Raw genomic sequence first — 21,546 nt, 5'->3', positions numbered from 1 at the left:
TATTCTACTGGTTCAAAGCGGGACGCAGGAAAAAATTCTGTGCCCAGGCAGTAAATAGCCGCTGCCTCCATGAGCAAGAAACAAGAACGTTTGTCAGCATCTTGTATGTGGTGGGCTGCGACATACACAGGGAACTGTGTGACGTGCTCTGTCCTGTCTTCCTTTGCCTCGCCAAAGTCATTAAATGGCGCCACATATGCAAGCGGTGGAAGTGGTGATGCTGCCCTTGAGCCCGGCGTCATGTGTGAGGCCATCTGTGCCGTTATGAAGTAATTCATCGGTGAAAGCAGTTGCGCTATTTGTAAACGCTGAAACTGAATAAACTGAGATACGTCAACTGCAGGCGGCGCATGTAACATTCCAGGCTTATGGTTACCACCCCTGCATTATGTGTTACTAGATCAATACTCTTATACCTCCAGCCACAATTAAATTCAATTACTTTTCGATAATAGGAAAAAGGTTTTATAAGAATAATAGCAATACCAAACAATAGTAGTTACAATACCCTCTATACCATAAACAATCAAAATCAGATTCAGGGGATTAATATATGGAAAATGTTTAGATAAAAGAATAATATACTTCGTTCTCATCATCTGTAAATGGTAAGAGTTATATCTCGAGCCTAATTAACAAAATATAGATAATTTATCGTTTAGCTTTGTTAGAATGCTTATTTCTGCAATTTAAATATTAATGTGATTTTTATATCTTTAGAAAATGTCTTAAACTTTTTCTGGCAAAGCAGGGAGTAATATAGAGTGTTTGGTAATGTTGTTAAATTATTTCATATTATGAATTATGTTTTGCATTATTATAACCAGTAGGATATTGTAGGAAGAGTATAAATACTCGGCTTCGAGTATTGTTAAGCAGATGAGTGTTGGACCCACTAGAGGACAGATCTGAGCGTAGAATTAAGTTCTTGGTGCATGATTCAGGTTTGGATTTACAGTAGAGCAACTCGTGTGTTGATCATTGTCTAAAACAGCATATTAGAACAGTGCAGTGACGGATTATTTCGGAGTGTTAAACAGTTTGATTTAACATCGCAAAAGGCAGAATGATAGGTGACTTTATGTTCGTACTTTGTTGAGTATTAGTGTTGAACAATGCGATGGACCGCAGACACACACATTTCTATCTAACTACTGCAGCTGGACTACTTAATATCGCCAGTGTAGTGTGTGCTACCATCGGTTAGCTGTAGTAGTAAAGGTACGTTTACATTGGGCTACATGTATCGCGACATGTATGAGCGACATGTCAATTTGACATGTCGCGATACATCACCTCATACAAAAATTCACGGAACTTGTATGCGGACCCTCGAGCTCATACATGTCGCGTATTCATTTTGTATATCGCTTTTTGGCCATATACGCGACATGTATGAGCGACATTTGAAGAACTCGCGCATACGCAGTACTATCATTTCCTGTCGTCTTGTCGACTGCCGCTTATTTCGACGATTAGCGCATGCGTAGTACCAGGCTCTTTGGCGGCTGTTTGAGTTTTGAAGGTGCCGACTGTCGTTTCGACGTCAATGTATCTGCATAGAATATCAAAAAGTGGCATGTGCAACATTATTCTTCGTGTTTGCGAGGCCATTGTGCAAGTTTTATCCCAAGAAGTGAAGGTAAAAGTTTTATATATATATATCAGAGTATGTAATACATTATATAATTTTTTCATGCATCTGGCACGTATATCAATGTTTTGCTACTATTCCGGCGCTCTCGCGTGATAATGTTGACAACGGATGCCGATAATCGTGTGTGAGACGTTGGCATTAGCAATCGCGCGACAATGCAAATGTTTTGTCATGAAATCTTCGTTTTACGAGGAATCCCCAGTGGCTAAAAAACGGAGTGTTACTGCCAACTGATCCTCTGGTGGAATCGCTTCCCGAAAGTTTGTGTTGGTTTTGGACACAAGAAGAGCCACAAGTGATAACAAACCGCGGAAATCCTCCATACTCATCCTAACATAATTTCTAAAATATGCGCCATCCTCTAGCGTTAATTCGCGAGAAACTCTCTGTGCCACCATCTACGCTTCCTCCGCCTTTTCATCCTATCATCTTCCAAAAGAGCAAGTGTATCAGCACATAAAAATGTGAAATCTTCCAAATCGTCGTCGGAAGCTATCGCACAGTGATACATATCAACCAGTGTAAACGTACGCTCATACATGTATGAGGTTGATACTTCTCAACTCATACAAGTCGCGATACATGTCGCAAAGTCGCATATACATGTATCTCATACATGTGCCGATACAAATCGCAGTGTAAACGCACCTTTTACAACGAGGCTTATTACACCGAAGATTGATCATGAGCTCATAAGATACATGTTTTGAACTGAATAAATTTGCGTACTTACTTTACTTCAGTTGTGGCCTACGTAATTGTAGTGAAATCCATTGTGGTATCCTGTATTTACTGAACACGCATATTTTAGCTCATGTATGCAGTCGTCGAGGGACACCGAAGGCAAGATATCCACAGGCATTTAAGCCATTTTAACTACTCACTAACCGGTGGGACGTTACACGCAGAGGGCGACTGTGGCTTGTCAGCCACAACAACTGAGCAATACACAAAATAACAAGACAAAGAAGCACAGAGAAAGCAAACAGGGGGCTGCAAAAGCAGCAACCGTAGAACCTATGACACAAAGAGTACAAGGAAAGCAAACAATGAACACCCAAATAAAACAATAACAGCAAATACCTAACAAAAAGTCAACAGCACAGGAAGAAGGATATTTGAGGACTTGAAGACAGCCACACGTAGGTAGCAGTACTCGTCGCCAAATTCGTTGTGTATGACTTCATAAGCAACTGCAAGGGGAGGTGGGCTACAGAGTGAGGCGGCAACTGTCGTCGCAGGAAAGTTGGACAGGAGTAGAAATGATCAACAAACAAGTTGACACAACAAACAGAAGATTTACTGGTACTTCACGAAGCATACGAAGACTCATTACAAATGCAGCAATAAAAAGAGCCCAGCTATCAGTGTCAACTAGGATGAGGCTCACTGCACTGAGCGTGGACGACGGTGTCGTAGTGAGGAAGATGCAAGTGGAAGTGGGCTGAGTAGCTGCCACTGGCCGTCCTACATCACGGAGGTAGAGGGCGCTCATAGTCCAGAGCCGCTGCAGGTGTGGCTCAGCGGGCACACACCACTGGGTCTACCAGATGTCATGTGACCGTTATCGGCGTCAGATGGAAACTTACTGTTCCGTTGCCAACTGTAGAACGCCAATGGGGTGATGTTGATACGTGATACCACAAAGGAAGCTTGGCTCTCCGTGACCCCAGAACTTCTCGTTCTCACGCCGTGTAGAAGACATATTGTGTTGTGCAACGAAAAATGGGCACACTTTTGAACATTTTACTTAAGAGAACAACCATCTACCAGAACATACATCTGAACACAGTCAGTTATGTGGAGCATGTAGCATCTACCCCGAAAACTATGAAGATTCAAGCACTTTAACTAAAATTTAGAGAATTGTCAGTTAAATGGGTATTTCGCAATTGGTTTAAATACATCAACTACAAAACAGAAAAAAATAATGTCCTACTCAATGAAACACTGATATATACCAAGGGTGATTCAGCTGCTGCTGATGAGTGTAGGGTAATATCAACAGAAGCAGAAAATGATATAATGGGAGTAGGATTCGTCATGAATAGGAAGGTAGGACAGAAAAAAAATGTGTGTGTGAAATCTTATGGGACGTAACTGCTAAGGTCAACAGTCCCTAAGCTTACACACTACTTAACCTAAATTATTCTAAGGACAAACACACACACCAATGCCCGAGGGAGGACTCGAACCTCGGCCGGGACCAGCCGCACAGTCCACGACTGCAGCGCCCCAGACCGCTCGGCTAATCCCGCGCGGCCGATAGGACAGAGAGTGTGTTATTGTGAACAGTTCACTGATAAGGTTGTTCTTGTCAGAATCCACAGCGAACCAACACCGACATCAATAGTCGTAAACTGAAGACGAAGAGAAGAGAAAGATACTCAAAGGGTGATACAATGTGTAAAGGGGAGTGTAAATCTAGTAGTCTAAGAGTCTGAACGCAGTTGTAGGGGAAGGAGTTGAAGAAAAGGTACAGGAGAATATAGGCTTGGGACAAAGATTGAGAGAGGAGAAAGAGTAATAGAATTCTGTAATAAGTTTCAGCTAGTAATAGTGAATACACCGTTCAATAATTACAAAAGGTGGAGGTATACTTGGAAAAGACCAGGTGAAACGGGAAGATTTCAGTTACATTACGTCAGACAAAGATTCCGAACTCAGATACCGGATTATAAGGCGTACCCAGGAGCAGACATAGACTCAGATCACACTACAGCAGCGATGAAGAGTAGGCTGAAGTTCAAGAGATTAGTCAGGAAGAATCAATGCGCAAAGAAGTGGGATACAGCAATAAGATATAGCTCAGAAGGCAGTACGGTTGAAGAGAAATAGACATCTCTAAAAAGGGCAGTCACAGAAGTTGGAAAGAAAAACATAGATACAAAGAAGGTAACTGCGAAGAAGCCATACTTCAGTTGATCGATGAAAGAATGAAGTACAAAAATGTTCACCGAAATTCAGAAATACAGAAATACAAGTCGCTGAGGAAGGCAATAAATAGGAAGTGCAGGGAAGCTAAGACGAAACGGCAGTTTGAAAAAGTGAAGAACTACAATAAGAAATGATTGTCTGAAGGACCGACTCGGCATACAGGAAAGTCAAAACAACTTTCGGTGACATTAAAATGAACATTAAGAGTGCAACGGGAATTCCACTGTCAAATGCATAGCAGAGAGAGGATAGGTAGAAAGAGTACATTCAAGGCCTCTATGAAGGGGAAGATTTGTCTGATGTGATAGAAGAATAAAAAGGAGTTCATTTAGAGAAGATAGACCCAGTATTAGAATCAGAATTCAAGGGAACTTTAGAGGATTTAAGATCAAATAAGGCAGTAGGGATAGATAACATTCCATCAGAATTTGTGAAATCATTAGCGGAAGTGGCAAAAAAACGACTATTCACGTTGGTGTGTAGAATGTATGAGTCTGGCGACATACCATCTGAGTTTCGGAAAAGCATCAGCCACACAATTCCGAAGACGGCAAGACTGACAAGTGCGAGAATTATCCCACAATCAGCTTAACAGCTCATGCGTCCAACTTGCTGACAAGAATAATATACAGAAAAATGGAAAAGAGACTTGAGGATGTGCTAGATGACGATAAGTTTGACTTTAGGAATGTTAAAGGCACCAGAAAGGCTATTCTGACTTAGCGGTTGATAATGGATGCAAGACTAAAGGCTGGCTCTGAGCACTATGGGACTCAACTGCTGTGGTCATAAGTCCCCTAGAACTTAGAACTACTTAAACCTAACTAACCTAAGGACAGCACACAACACCCAGCCATCACGAGGCAGAGAAAATCCCTGACCCCGCCGGGAATCGAACCCGCAAGACTAAAGAAAAATCAAGACACGTTCATAGAATTTGTCGACCTTGAAAAGGTGTTCGGCAATGTAAAATGGTGCAAGATTTTCGTAATTTTGAGAAAAATAGGCTAAAGTATGGGGAGAGGCAGGAAATATGCAATATGAACAAGAGCGAAGAGGGAATCATAAGATTGGACGACAAAGACGAAGCGCTCGGATTAAGAAGGATAAAAGACACGGATGTAGTCTTCCCCCACTACAGTTCAATTTGTACATCGAAGAAGCAATTATGAAAATAAAAGAAAGGTTCACGAGTGGAATTAAAATTCAAGGACATCAATGATACGATACGCTGATGACATTGATATCCTAAGTGAAGAGGAATACATGATATACTGAATAAAATGAACAATCTAATGAGTACAGAATATGGATTGAGAGTAAATTGAAAAAAGATGAAAATAATAAGCAGTAGCAGAAGTGAGAATAGCGACAAACTTAACATCAGGGTTGATGGTCGCGAAGTAGATGCAGTTTAGGAATTCTACTACATAGGCAGCAAAATAAGCCACGACGGACAGAGCAAGGAGGATGTGACTACGTAGGCTTTCCCGGCGTAATAAGTCTTGAAAGTCTTTTCGGGTTTGCTGCCGGATCCTAAAATCAACTTGACTCGATATTTCGGCGATCCAACTGTTCGCCATCTTCAGGGAATGCTGCTTCTGCTGATGAGTCCCGCTGAGAACTGACGCAAGATTGCAATTCGACGTCCTATATAGGCCACCGTTCAGTACACGGCGCATGCGCCGTCCATCACGGTTTCTGCCTTCCTAGACAGGGAGGTGGCGCCGCCCTTAGTGAAACACTGCTGGCAACGATATATCGCAATCAAGGCCGCATCGAAGAACGTTCAGTTTTGATGCGAGATAATACCGGATTCCACGTTTTGCTAAGAGGAAACCCATTGTCCCTGTTGATTAAATTATCAGCCAACCTAATTTCGATCGCCTCTTTATACACACTATTCCAAAAACCGGAAATGTTGGCAATTACAACAGTTTCCTCAAATTTCATTTTATGTCTCTCATTCAGGCAGTGTTCTGCTACGGCCGACACACACAGATTTGTATCTGCACCCTAAGAGTTGTCATCCACCACACCAACGTAGTGGCGTCCGCAGGACTTTGGTGCGGAGAGCATATGCCATTTCCGACGCAGACAGCTTAACCCAAGAACTTGAGCATTTGATGACTGTTTTTAAGGAAAATGGATACACCGAGAAACAGATTCATCGGGCTATGGAATTTGGACCGTCTCCGGAGGTGTCCGAAGAGGAACATAGATCTGTGGCCTTTCTTCCTTATGCTGGAGGCTTATCGTTTAAGATTGGACGAATTTTAAGGAGTTTTAACATTAAGAGTGTGTTCCGTCCACCCTCTAAGATTAGGGCTCTGCTCGGCTCTGTGAAGGATGATTTGGGACTTAAGAAACCCGGGGTGTACAAAATCTCGTGTCAATGTGGGAAAGCTTACGTTGGCCGTTCTATTCGCACAGTGAATGAGAGGTGTGTGGAACATCGCCGTCACACGAGGCTACAACAGCCGGAAAAATCGGCCGTAGCAGAACACTGCCTGAATGAGAGACATAAAATGAAATTTGAGGAAACTGTTGTAATTGCCAACATTTCCGGTTTTTGGAATAGTGTGTATAAAGAGGCGATCGAAATTAGGTTGGCTGATAATTTAATCAACAGGGACAATGGGTTTCCTCTTAGCAAAACGTGGAATCCGGTATTATCTCGCATCAAAACTGAACGTTCTTCGATGCGGCCTTGATTGCGATATATCGTTGCCAGCAGTGTTTCACTAAGGGCGGCGCCACCTCCCTGTTTTGTAAGGCAGAAACCGTGATGGGCGGCGCATGCGCCGTGTACTGAACGGTGGCCTATATACGACGTCGAATTGCAATCTTGCGTCAGTTCTCAGCGGGACTCATCAGCAGAAGCAGCATTTCCTGAAGATGGCGAACAGTTGGATCGCCGAAATATCGAGTCAAGTTGATTTTAGGATCCGGCAGCAAACCCGAAAAGACTTTCAAGAGCAAGGAGGACATCGAAAGCAGACTAGCACTGGCAAAAAGGGCATTCCTGAGCAAGAGAAGTCTACTAGTATCAAATATAGGCCTTAATTTGAGGAAGAAATTTCTGAGAATGTACTTCTGGAGTCCAGCATTGTATGGTAGTGAGACATGGACTGTGGGATAACCGGAACAGAAGAGAATCGAAGCATTTGAGATGTGGTGCTACAAAAGAATGATGGAGATTATGTGGAATGATGTAAGGAAAGAGCAGGTCCTGCGCAGAATCAGAGAGGAAAGGAAAATCTGGAAAACGCTGACTAGGAGAAGGGACGGGATGGTAGGACATCTGTTAAGACATCGGGGAAAGACCTCCGTGGTACTAGAGGAAACTGCAGAGGGCAAGAACTGTAAACAGTGGTTGGAATACATTCAGCAAATAATTGAGGACATAGGTTGCACATTTGCTACTCTGAGATGAAGAGGTTGGCACAGGAGAGGAATTCGTGGCAAGCCGCATCAAAGCACTTAGAAGACTGATGGACCCCCCCCCCCCCCCCCCAAAAAAAAATGCTGAAGGCTTAGACAACATTCCATCTGAATGTCTAAAATCATTAGGGAAATGGCAACAAAATGATTAATCACGTTGGTGTATAGAAAGTATGAGACTGGCGATATACCATAAGGCTTTCGGAAAAATACGATCCACACAATTCCGAAGACAACAATAGCCGACAGGTGCGATAATTATCGTACGGTCAGGTTAACAACTCATTCATACGAGTTGTTGATATAAATAATATACAGAAGTATGGAAAAGAAAACTGAGAATTTGTTAGATGAGTGTCAGTGTGGCTTTAAGAAAAGGTGAAGGCACCCTTGAGACGGCTCCTACGTTGCACTTGACAGCGGAAGCAAGACTGAAGAAAACTTATGACCTTTTCATAGGATTTGTCGAACTTGCAAAAGTGTTCGACAATGACATTCTGAAAAAAGTTAGAAATAATTATAGGGAAAGACGGGTACAGGAATCAAAAAGGTTGGAAGACCAAGTACGATGTGCACGGATAAGAAGAGTGTATGACAGGGATGTAGTTTCTCCCTCCTTCTGCTCAATCTATATGTCGAAGAAGCAATGGCGGAAAAAAAGAAAGGTTAAAGAGTGGGATTAAAATTCAAGATGAAACGATATCAGTGCTAGATTCACTGATGACATTGCTTTCCTCAGTGAAGGAGAAGAAGAATTACAGGACCTGTTGAATGGGACCAACAGTCTAATAATTACTGAATGTGGATTGAGGGTAAACCGAGGAAAGGCGAAAATAATGAGAAGTGGCAGAAATGAGAAAAGAGATAAACGTAGTATCATAGTTGGTTATCAAGAAGTAGATGAAGTTAAGGAAGCCGGCTGTTGTGGCCGAGCGGTTCTAGGCACTACAGTCTGGAACCACGCGACCGCTACGGTCGCAGGTTCGAATCCTGCCTCAGTCATCGATGTGTGTGATGTCCTTAGGTTAGTTAGGTTTAAGTAGTTCTACATTCTAGGGGACTGATGACCTCAGATGTAAGTCCCATAGTGCTCAGAGCCATTTGAACAATTTTGAAGTTAAGGAATTCTGTAACTAGGCAGCAAAATAACCCATGATGAACGGGACAAGGATGGCAAAAAAAGCGGACAAGCACTAGCATATGGGGCATTGCGGCCAAGAGAAGTATACTGATATAGGTCTTAACTTCAGCAGGAAATTTCTGGGAATGTACGTTCGAAGCACAGCATTTTATGGCAGTCAGACATGGACTGTGAGAAAACCGGGACAGAGGAGAGTAGAAGCGTATGAGATCAGGCACTACAGAAGAATATTGAAAATTGGATGGACTGATGAGGTAAGGAATGAGGAGGTTCTACGCAGAATAGACGAGGAAAGTAATACATGCAAAACACTGACAACAAGATGGGACAGGATGATAAGACATCTATTAAAACATCGGGGAATAACATCGATGGTACTAGAGGGGGCTGTGGACCTAAAATCTGTAGAAGAAGACAGACTGGAATATATACAGCAAATTCTTGAGGATGTCGTTTCCCGTTTGCATGAGTTACACTGAGATGAAGAGCTTAGCACAAGAGAGGAACTCGTAGAGGGTCATATCCAACCAGTCAGAATAATTATGTCTCAAAGAAAAAAAAGAAAAGAAAAGGGAGAGAGAGACAGCAGGGGAAATGTTTCTGATATCAGAGCATGCGTTAATGACGGCAGACGAACTCCAGCACTGTCAGAGGGGAAGTATTATAATGCGGATGTCAGTTCTGCCTAGACAAAACAGACTGTCATGTGACATGGAGCGTCTGTGTTGCTTCCAACAAGCAGCCTACACTTGATCCACTGAGTGTACGCCACTATAGTAGTGGTAAAGAATTTCCTAGGAGGACGGTGGACTCACAGTTATGAAGCAACTGAGACTTCATGCCCATACATTTTTAAATAATGGGACAGTTTGTCACATAACAGGACCGATATTCCACCTACCAGCCACAGTTACAGTCATTAAAATGTCAAACATAACGCAGCCACAGTTGTACTAGCCAGGAAAACCTCTAGGAGTGCTCTGACTACAAAATTTGATCTATCTAAACCTCTGTCTGAACCATTAACAGCAGCCCAAGAAGGACTTACGTATTTCGGAGGAACATATGCAATAGCATACGGAGCAGTATAGGGAAAAAGAACATCGGACAGTCCAGACCTTGGGTGTCACACCGCAGAAACTCTGACAGTTCTGCGCAGCTTTCATCTACCTTAGGTGGAGAGCCGCTTGCCCAAGTAATACCCGACAGTGTAGATCCTAGTGCAGTTATGAAGCACTGGTGCATGAGGTACAGAGAAGGCAATGGAGAGCGAAAATTGTTGCGTGCGTGAACATTATAATGTCAATAGTATATGTTTCCTAATGTTTAAGATATTGCAAAACTCTTAACAGAGAAGTCGTGAGGTGTTAAGCGACAAATTGGCATGTCTAGAAAGATGTGACAACAGCATCTGTAACTAGAGTCGTAAGATTTTAAAAGGAGCTATCTGACTGTTAAAAATTACAGCGCAAGATGCAAGCTACAAGTTGTAGGAGAAGACTTGGCAGAATTGTGGAGCATATAGGAACTTGTAGCAAGAGGTCTGAGGCTGCAAATTAAATTAGTAGCCTCTGAATTTTGTGGCTCATGCAGCACAGTACTTACGGGGAGCTAGAACGGGAAAACTTTTTTTTCACATTTCCTGATTTTTATTTCATTGTTAAATTTGAAATTTTACGAATAAAATGGTATATACATATAACTTATAAACTCAAAGGAAGTATTTTCTTTTATTTTTTAAATATTATCTACACTGGTTGAAAATGATAAAATTTTTACATGCATTATTTCAAGATCTAATAAAATCGGTAATTTTTTATACAGAAGGCTGTGGATTGCTGTGTTATAAAGGTTAAATTTCATGTTTCTATTGGTAGCACTGTCAAAAACAGTATCGTATCCTTTCATAGTACAAACACGCGTTGTATGTCGAAGTGCTAACGTTTCTCCGAGGAAAGAATAGATTGGTGTAAAGATAATTGGTGTAAAGATAATTATTTTGAAGTAAATGTTAGGTCGTTTTATGGATTGAGAGCTATTTGCAAAGGACACGCTGCAGCAGAAACAATGTATGTTGTGATGAATATGCCACGCCCCCCTTGTAAAATCTACAAGTATACAAGATTTATTGGAGCTGCTGTGGAATCTGTTGCATGTGAGTCAATGAAGGGTGCTGCAAACGAAGCTGTTGAAATAAATGATAATATGATTGACATACCAGTAGCTTTAGATGGCACGTGGCAAAAGTGCGGCTACAGATCTAAGAATTCTGTTGCTATGGTGACCAGTGTGGATACTGGAAAGGTAATAATTTTCCAGATTTTAACCAAACATTGTTATAAGTGAAAATCAGGGAATGAAGAAGGGCATATGTGTGACATAAATTATGAAGGAACAAGTGGTGGTATGAAGGCCTCTGCAGCTACAGAAATTTTTAGTCGATGTGAATGAAAGTGTAGTGTGTTAAACTGAGTTCTTAGGTGATGGACTCAAAAGCATATAACAGTGTAGAAGCCACTCAGCCTTATGGTCAGAGGATTATCACAAAACTGGAATGTGTTGGTCTTGTTCAGAAGTCGATGGGCACCAGGTTGAGGAAGCTGAAACAAAGTTTGAGAGATAAGAAACTTTCTGATGATAAAACCACAAGAGGTAGGCTGACAGACAACATGATTGATGAACTACAGCAGTATTGTGGGATGGTCAATAAAAATAATACTGAGAGTTTGTTGAACATGAAGCAGGCAGTATGGGCTACCTTCTTCCACAGACTGACAACTGATGAAAAGCCAGTACACCACCTTTGCCCTCCTGGACCTGATTCATGGTACAATTACCGCAATGCCCAGTACTCAAACAGTTCATACAGCCATAAACATTCACTCCCAGCAGCAGTCATGGATATCATAAAACTTATTTACAAAGACCTGGAAAATCCTCAATTAGACTAAAAACCCCAATGAGTCATTCAATAATCTTATATGGACTTGCTGACCTAAAAATGTTTTTGATGGAATGAAGACACTGAAGTGGGGGGGGGGGGTCAGTGATGCTGTTACTGCCTTTAATGATGGCAACATTGGAACAGTGAAAGTACTACAGCATATGGGAATTATACAAAGTATGAAGCACAGTTGATTACTAAGAAGTCCAGAAAGAAGAAAAGAAGAAAAAACTTGGAAAGAGATTAAGAGGGTGATACACAGTATGGTGCAGGGTGCTTCTGAGTGACTAAAAACAAAAAATGAAGCATATATTAAGCGAGTTACAGTCTTTTGAAACTGTAGAAGCCGTCCCTGAAAATTCACATTTTCTGTTGCATTTTTGCCTAAATCTCAGAAATCAACTTAGAGTATTCAAATTTTCAGGGAGTAATAACATAGTTATACTGAGTCTACTGAACTAAAAGAAGAACATAATGTTGTGTGTAATTAAAATTATTTAGTATAATGTACAAAAAGTACATAAAATTTTAACCATGTAATTAAAAAATTGTACCTCCGAAAGCAGTGGCTGAAATGCAATTATTTTAGTTCAGTAGACTCAGAACATACAGTTTAATGCCCTGTAAAAGTTTCTTGTCAATGGCTACTGTGATTCCTGAAATACAGGGAAGTCAATTCACTAAATTTAACGCTGTCGGGATAGGGCGCTCCAGCTCCCCTTAAGAGAAAAAGCTGTACATATTGTACACTGTTCTACATACATGCTGAGTTTTGTATCAGACTGGTTCAGGGAAGAAACCCAGGACTGGTTCTCGCAAAGGAGGGAGGTATTGTAGCATAAAGTAACTTTAAACTCTAATCACAGGTCTTATTGGACTCATCGGTGCTGACCGACCTTCATGTCATTCTTTGCAGTGGCGTCATTGGATGCAGTATTCTGAGGTATGAAGGCAGCACACCTCCTTGCAACTATTGTCACTTTTCGCGACCTGAAGCCGCTGCTACTTGTTAAAGTAGCATCACAAGGTTGATTGCAACCCATTCCAGTCCTTCCACTACTTTTGTGGTGCTATTTCGGAGCTAGAAGCTCAGTCATGTCAGTGAAAGGAACCATAAGTTGGCGCTGGGTATTTGCGTGCTGTTTGTAGCAACAGGGTTGGCTATACACTGCGAGGCACGTCAGGGAAAGTACTGCAACGCTGGAAACGAAGCGTTAGGATGGGGTTCTTGCAGGACAGGCCAAACAGTTTCTATGTCGCCGAGCCACGGATTTGTTGTTCCAAACGGGACTGAGAACAGCACATCAGCATTAAAAGTTGTAAGTAGGCTATTTAGTTTTTTATGTTGGTAACGCCACGTAGAGCTCTGTATGAAAATCACTGACTGTGCTGTGTGCAGTCTGTGGCTGGTGGGGATTGTTGAAATAGTCGCTATTGTAGTGTTGGGCAGTTGGATGTGACCAGCGCGTAGCGTTGGGCAGTTGGAGGTGAGCCGCCAGCAGTGGTGGATGTGGGGAGAGAGATGGTAGAATTTTGAGAGTGGACGATCTGGACGTGTGTCCATCAGGAAGAGTAAATTTGTAATACTGGATATCATGAACTGATATATATATATATATATATATATATATATATATATATATATATATCAGTTTTAATAGAGAACTATCGATATATTTACCTTAATAGTGTTCAAAAGTCATCATATATATATATATATATATATATATATATATATATATATATATATCAGTTCATGATATCCAGTATTACAAATTTACTCTTCCTGATGGACACACGTCATATATATATGATGACTTTTGAACACTATTAAGGTAAAAATATTGTTTGTTCTCTATCAAAATCTTTCATTTGCTAAGTATGCCAATCAGTAGTTAGTGCCTTCAGTAGTTAGAATCCTTTATTTAGCTGGCAGTATTGGCGTTCGCTGTATTGCAGTAGTTCGAGTAACGATGATTTTTGTAAGTGATTCATGAAAGGTATAGGTTATTGCTAGTCAGGGCCACTCTTTAGTAGGGATTATTGAAAGTCAGATTGCGTTGCGCTAAAAATATTGTGTGTCAGTTTAGTGTTGATAAGAATAAGTAAAGAGAGAAATGTCTGAGTACATTCAGTTCTACTCAGCTGTTCGAAAAGAAAATAACGTAAGAAGTTTATCAGCACAGTAATTTATAATTTTCCAAAGTGGACGTTTCAAAGTAAGCTCCTAACACACATAAATATCAATTTTAGCGAAGGCATCAGTAGTCCAGCAGTGCCTACTACCACGAGAGAGCAGCACCAGGCGCTACAAACTGTCGTCATCTAATATTAGGTCTTCCTTCCCATACGTGGTGCCTCTCTGCTGGTGGCACATATCGTGGCTAACTCCAGCAGCAGCCAGATTCCTACCTCGGTAGGCACCTGGTCAAGCCTGGGGCAGTACATCTGCTTACCCTTCTGCAGCGGACTGGTCGCCTTGGCGCCACACGCAGAAGCAAGATCCGTGACTGGAGGTTGTCGTCCCTTGCAAGTATTCTGGCACAGATTTATGATCGACTGGCATTCCTCCAGGCTAACCAAGGAGCATCTAATGGGACGCATTGCCCCGCGCATTCTGGGGTGCAGAGGTCATGGCCTACTGGCTGACAGCTGGATGTGCTCCAGGAACCATCCCAATCGTGCTGAGAGGGGCTTGGCAGCAATGCCACGACACTACGAGTGTAGTCTTATCAGGTCTTTTTAATAAAACTTCATTCTCGATTATGCTTATCTGAGCTGCCAACAGTCTGCATCTCTCCATGAAATACAATCTAATCCTGCTCAGAATACGGCTCTTCACTCTACGTCCACAGCATAAGCAACACATATCTACAGGGTGAAAAGTATTTAAACCGACAAACTCTGGGAGGTTGTAGGGGACATCAAAACAAATATTTTTCCCTAATGTCATTTTTTCCTATAAGGAGTATTTAAACCGGTAGAGGAAGATTTCTCTGGCGACAAATTAATTAAACCAACAAAAACGTCTGGAGGGGACATATCTGGAGATCGAGCAGGCCATGGTACAGGACCACCTCTGCCAATCCACGTTTCTGGGAACCGTCGGTCCAGGAATCGACGCACACGATGACTGAAATATGCCGGCGCACCATCATGTAGGAACCACATGCGTTGTCTTGTAGGGAGCGGGACGTTTTCCAGCAATTCCGTCAATGCTCTGGCGAGAAAATTGTAATAGTGCCTGCCATTTAATGGCCTAGGTAGCAGATACGGCCCAGTTAAACAGTCCCCAACATCACCGACACACATTAACGAAGAACCGCACTTGGTGAGCCCTAGTAACTGTGGCATGTGGGTCACCCTCGCTCCAAACATGCGAATCGCGCATGTTGAAGACTCCATCACGCCCGAACGTTGCTTCATCGGTGAACAACACAGAGGATGGAAATGTAGGATGCATTTCACAGTGTCCCAGGTACCACTGCGAAAACTGTGCACTGGGTGGATAATCAACTGGTACCAGGTTGTGCACACGCTGTAAGTGAAATGGACGTAACATTTGCTCTCGAAGGACTGTTCTTTGCACGAGTGCTGATTGAAGGATCCCGCTCCACATGCTGCGAGACAGCTTCCTCAAGTTGCAGCGTTCTTACCGTGCGACGGCGTCCCTGTCCTGGTAATCTGCCAAATGGCCCGGTTTCATGCAGACGTTGGTACACAGCAGCAACGGTCGTATGATGCCGGATATGGCGATTAGGATATTGTTGTTGATAAACCCGCTGTGCAGCTCGTCCGTTGTGGTGCGCTACGTAGTACGCACCAAGCATGTCAGTGTACTCACTCCAGGTGTATCGCTCTATTAGTAAATAGAGACAATGCACTACTACACTGGTGGACAGCAGTTGCCTACAACTGAAGTAATACGCCCTCTAACAACTAAAGATCGTAATACGGCCTCTAACAAGTCAAGAGCGCAATACGGCCTCCACCGGTTTAAATAATCCTCATAGGAAAAAATGACATTAGGGAAAAATATTTGTTTTGATGCCCCCTACAACCTCCCAGAGTTTGTCGGTTTAAATACTTTTCACCCTGTGTAATGAATACTAAACGTTGCTTGAGATGTTGTAAAGAAGAATGTCACTGGACAGTTGGTGACAGGAAATGAATGATTTGGAATGGTGAATCAGGCCCTAAGCTGTGGCGGTCTAATGGAAGTTTTGGGGTTTGGCGAATACCTGGAGAACATTGTCTGCTGTAACGTATAGCGCCACCAATGAAGTACAGAGAAGTTGGTATCACAGTGAGGTGGTGTTCTTCGTGGTTAGGACGTGGTTCTGTACTGTGCTTAAGAAAAAGCCAAATGGAGAGCGCTACGAATCCATTTTTCATTTTATTTTTATTTTACACGTCTAGTTCCGTAGCACCAAACTGAGGACCCAATCTCCAAGGGTATGGAACGTGTCAGTACATTAAATTACAACATAAAAGTAATAACAGATAAAATAAAATGTTTACCAACCCTAAAAGAAAGAAAGCCATAAGTGTAAGTAGACACAATCAACCATACAACATAGGATTCAGCTTAATTTTTCAAGGACCCCCTCGACAGAATATACCGAGTGACCCATGAGTAAATTCTTCAGTTTCGATTTGAAAGCGCGTGATTTATTGCTAAGATTTTTGAATTCTTGTGGTAGCTTATTGAAAATGGATGCAGCAGTATACTGCACACCGTTCTGCACTAAGAGTCAAGGGAGTGTGATCCAAATGCGGATTGGATTTATGCCTAGTATTAACTGAGTGAAGGCTGCTAATTCTTGGGAATAAGCTGATATTGTTAAAAAGATACGACAGGAAAGAAAATATATATTGAGAGGCCAGTGTCAGAATACCTGGACTCGTGAACGGCAGCCAACAAGAGGTTCGCGAACTCACACCACTTATTGCCCGAACTGCCCGTTTCTGAGCCAAAAATATCCTTGAAAATGGGAAGAGCTACCCCAAAATGTATTACAATAAGACATAAGTGAATGAAAATAAGCAAAGTAGATTAATTGTCGTTTCGAACGATCACTTACTTCAGCTATACGAGTTCGAATAGTAAAAGTGGGAGCATTAAGTCATTGAACAAGAGCTTGAATGTGGGATTTCTATGACCGTTTACTATCAGTCTGAACACCTAGTAATTTGAACTGTTCAGTTTCACTAACCATATGCCCATTCTGTGAAATTAAAACGTCGGATTTTATTGAATTGTGTGTTAAAAACTGTAAAAAATAAGTCTTACTGAGATTTAGCAATACTTTATTTTCTACAAGCCATGAACTTATGTCATGAACTGCACAATTTAAGAAAGAGCCAATGTTGCACACAACATCCTTTACTCCCAAGCTAATTTCATCAGCAAACAGAAATATTTTACAATTTCCTTTAGTACTAGGGGGCACATCGTTTGTATAAATAAGGAACAGGGGTGGCCCCAACATTGGTCCCTGAGGCACCCCCGCCCCCCCCCCTTTTTACCATCCCCAATTCAGGTCCTACATCACAACCATTCTCAGCACTGTAAATAATGACATTTTGCAGTCTTTTGTTAGAGTAGAAACGATTTTGAGCTACTTTCCATATTCCATAATGGTCGAACTTCTGGAGCAATAATTTGTGATCAACACAATCAGATGCCTTAGTTAAATCAGAAAATATGCGTAGCGTTCGAAACCTTTTGTTTAATCCATCCAATACCTCGCAGAGAAAAGAGAATACAGCATTTTCAGTCGTTAAACCGCTTGTAAAACCGAACTGTACATTTGATAGCAAATTAAGTGATATAAAATGATCAATTGTCCTTACATACACAGCATTTTCATTAACTGTAGAAAACACTGATTGTATAGAAAAAGGACTAAAATTGTCTACAGTATCCCTTTCTCCGTTTTTACAAAGCGGCTTTACTGCTGAGTACTTTATCGTTCAGTAAACTGACCATTCTTAAAGGAAAAATTACAAATAAGGCTAAGTACGGGGCTAACATGTGCAGCACAGTACTTTAAAAGTGTGCTAGGCACTCCTTCACATCAATGAGAGTCCTTAGTCGTCAGTAATTTAATTACCGACTCAATATCCCCCTTGTCAGTACCACAGAGGAATATTTCAAACGTCGATCTGGGAAAGGCATTTTCCAAGAGTTATATGGTTCCCTATAGAAACTAAGTTTTTATTTAATTCACTAGCAGTGCTCAGGAAATGATTGTTAAATACTGTACATATATTCAACTTACCAGCAAGAAATGTTTTTACTACGAACTGACCTATCAGAAAGAAGAAGGTTCCGCTTCTAGGTAGTTCACATAGTAGAGTTGTGGGCCAGCAGTTGCGGGAAGTGTTGGGGAGTGAGTACCATGTGACCAGCATTGTGAAGGCTAGCGCAGGGTTGGCACAGGTGACTGACAACGTTGGGGAGTTATGTAGGAATTTTACGAAAGACGACCAGGCAGAGATTGGAGTTGGAGCGGAAAATAGTGTTGATAGGGACGAAGAATATGATGTAGGTTGTGACCTGGTAGAGATAGCTACTCAAACCGGTGGCACTAATGTGTACTTCGTGCAGCTGTTTCAGCGTCGCGATCGGCCCCATCTTAATGCTGCTGTTAGGAGTGTTTACATGGGGCTGAGCAATTTGAACATCAGTCCAGCACACGTGACGTTACACCCAAGATCTAGAGAGCTACAGGAACTGTACTGTGTGATGCACAGACAATGTTCGGTAACGTTGATCATTTGTCTCAGTATAACAGTGCACCTTGTCGTAAAGCATCATCTGTCACACAATCGTTTGTGGTCAATAACATTTCTAAAATGGGTTAGCATTCATCTCAAAGTCCCTACCTGAGTGCAATGCAACACCTGCGAGATGAGAGAGAACGTCCACTTCGCTACGGCCACCTAGACATGCGAATAACATACGCGCTCAGGCAATACAAAGTATGACCAGAAGGAAAAGGACAAGACGGAAGATGTCAGTAAGGGGTAGATTTCTTACCGTAAGCTGAACTGGCCGCCGCCAGGATAACAAGGGCCGTGGATACGAATAACATGGAGACAGTTTTCCGCTCTGCATGCAGAAGTTCAGAGATTCTGGAGTCCATAAAATATCCTTTAGGAGGAAGAATTATGCGGTGGCGTGACATCGCGTATGACTGTGGCTGACAATAAATTGTCTAAACGTAGCACTGCATCTCATGGGGATGTTCAGATTACGCGAGGAACAGCCGCTACGGGTGCACGGACAAGTCGTGCGTAGTGGAGCGCAACAACATCGAGAGCCTCACCTTCAACTTAGAACTAAAGTTGCTAAGTCGCACTATGGGTTTCTGGGGTTTTGTAATGAGAAAAGTGTTGAAAATCTGGCGAACAGAGATTGGTTCCCGTCTGCTCCGCTTGGGACGCCATGATACCGAAAACTCGCCAGGAGCACTGCCTGGTTAGAGAGTCAATTATGTGTAGGACGGTCTGGCTGGTCCTGCGCTTGACGTGCGGTCATACTCCTAGCACTTCAGCCTACCCCTAGCACACGGATCCCCACTTCCGAAACGTCGTGACTGGCTGGCCTGGTGGAAATCCAGGAGCTCTCACTACCGGGAGGGGATAAATGATAGCTACCGACGGTTCCCAGTTACTCCACATCACGCAAGGCCGATTAATATAGGGAAGGTTTTTGTTTTTACTTTCTTCCCCATAGGAACAGCAGAAACAGTATATTTGTGCTTTCACTGCTCAACATACCGAGCAATGAGAGCTCGTGAATGGATCGTTAAGCGTCATTGCCCAGACACTTCGCCAGAAGTAAGACTAATAAGAAACTTGTCGCTAAGTCGCTGTGAAACGAATCGGCTGGTTTTAGCAGCAAAATTCATCAGAGCCGTTCGCTGATACAGCATGCATTATGTAAGCTCTCACTTAGACCTTCTCGTTAAGTTGCCATGCTCCTAAAGCATGACGGTCGAACTTGTAAAAGCGACTACTTACAACAGACTTCCGCACAGGTCATGAAGGCCCAAAAGTACCGTGTCATCCTCAGCATACAGGCGTCACCGGATGCCGATATGGAGGGGCATGTAGTCAGCACACCGCTCTCCCGGCCGTATGTCAGTTTCCGAGACCGGAGCCGCTGCTTCTCACTCAAGTAACTCCTCAGTTTGCCTCACAAGAGCTGAGTGCGCCCCGCTTGCCAACAGCGCTCAGCAGACCGGATGGTCACCCATCCTAGTGCTAGCCCAGCCTGACAGCGCTTAACTTCGGTGATCTGACGGGAACCGTTGTTACCACTGCGGTAAGGCTGTTGGCTACAACAGACTACTTCCGAAATAGAAAATAATTGGTGGGAGTTCTTGTTTGTGACGTGTTTGTTAATAACTACCACATATGATGGGAAGGATACTCTCCAGTGAAGCAGATGTCCATTTACTTAGCTTATTGATCTTGAAACAAGAGCCAGCCGCTGTGGCCGAGCGGTTCTAGACGCTTCAGTCCGGAACGATGCGGCTGCTACGGTCGCAGGTTCGAATCCTGCCACGAGCATGGATGTGTGTGATGTCCTTAGCTTAGTTAGGTTTAAGTAGTTCTAAGTTCTAGGGTACTGATGACCGCAGATGTTTAATCCCATAGTGCTTAGAGCCATTTGAACCATTTTTTTTTTTTCAAACAAGAAAACACGTCTACCGATGTCTTTCTCATTCACACTGATTTAATTCACAACCCTGGCCCATTTATTTTGAAGAAGCCACAACCCGTTCGCGTTAGTTCTTTACGAATCTTATTATAAGTAACCTCGCATGTAAATTATTCAGCGCGCCGGTTTCAAAAAAAAAATGGCTATGAGCACTATGGGACTTAATTTATGAGGTCATCAGTCCCCTAGAACTTAGAACTACTTAAACCTAACTAATCTAAGGACATCACACACATCCATGACCGAGGCAGGATTCGAGCCTGCTATCGTAGCGGTCGCGCGGTTCCAGACTGTAGCGCCTAGAACCGCTCGGGCACCCCGACCGGCCGCGCCGGTGTCCATGCTAACAATAAGTATCCACATGAATTGCGTAACGCGACATCTGGTCCCATAAATTCACTTCTGCTCAGCTGAGACACTCTTCTCATTGATCTTGATGTGCCAACTAAATATACTACTCGCTACTAATGCTAAATACTTCCTTCGTTTACCCTTCATGCCTTTTTTCCACCACTCTTTTCGCAAATGTTTACACTGCCGGTCCAAAACCGCTACTGCCCCTCGCGGTCACTACTGCGCGATACGACAATGTCTTACTTCCTACGCTTACCCTTCCTGCCTTTTTTCCACCACTCTTTTCGCAAATGTTTACTCTGCCGGTCCAAAACCGCTACTGCCCCTCGCGGTCA

At 42.6% G+C, this 21,546-nt stretch overlaps 1 pseudogene; it reads right to left on the bottom strand.

Annotated features, from left to right (window-relative positions):
• Positions 1-20,354: 20,354 nt before the first annotated feature.
• LOC124617132 lies at positions 20,355-20,472 on the bottom strand (annotated as a pseudogene).
• Between the last annotated feature and the right edge of the window lie 1,074 nt (positions 20,473-21,546).

Source organism: Schistocerca americana, chromosome 5, assembly GCF_021461395.2.
Source record: "Schistocerca americana isolate TAMUIC-IGC-003095 chromosome 5, iqSchAmer2.1, whole genome shotgun sequence".
Taxonomy (NCBI): Eukaryota; Metazoa; Arthropoda; class Insecta; order Orthoptera; family Acrididae; genus Schistocerca; species Schistocerca americana.
Note: the sequence above shows the minus strand (reverse complement) of the source record. Positions and strands in the feature narration are given on the sequence as shown.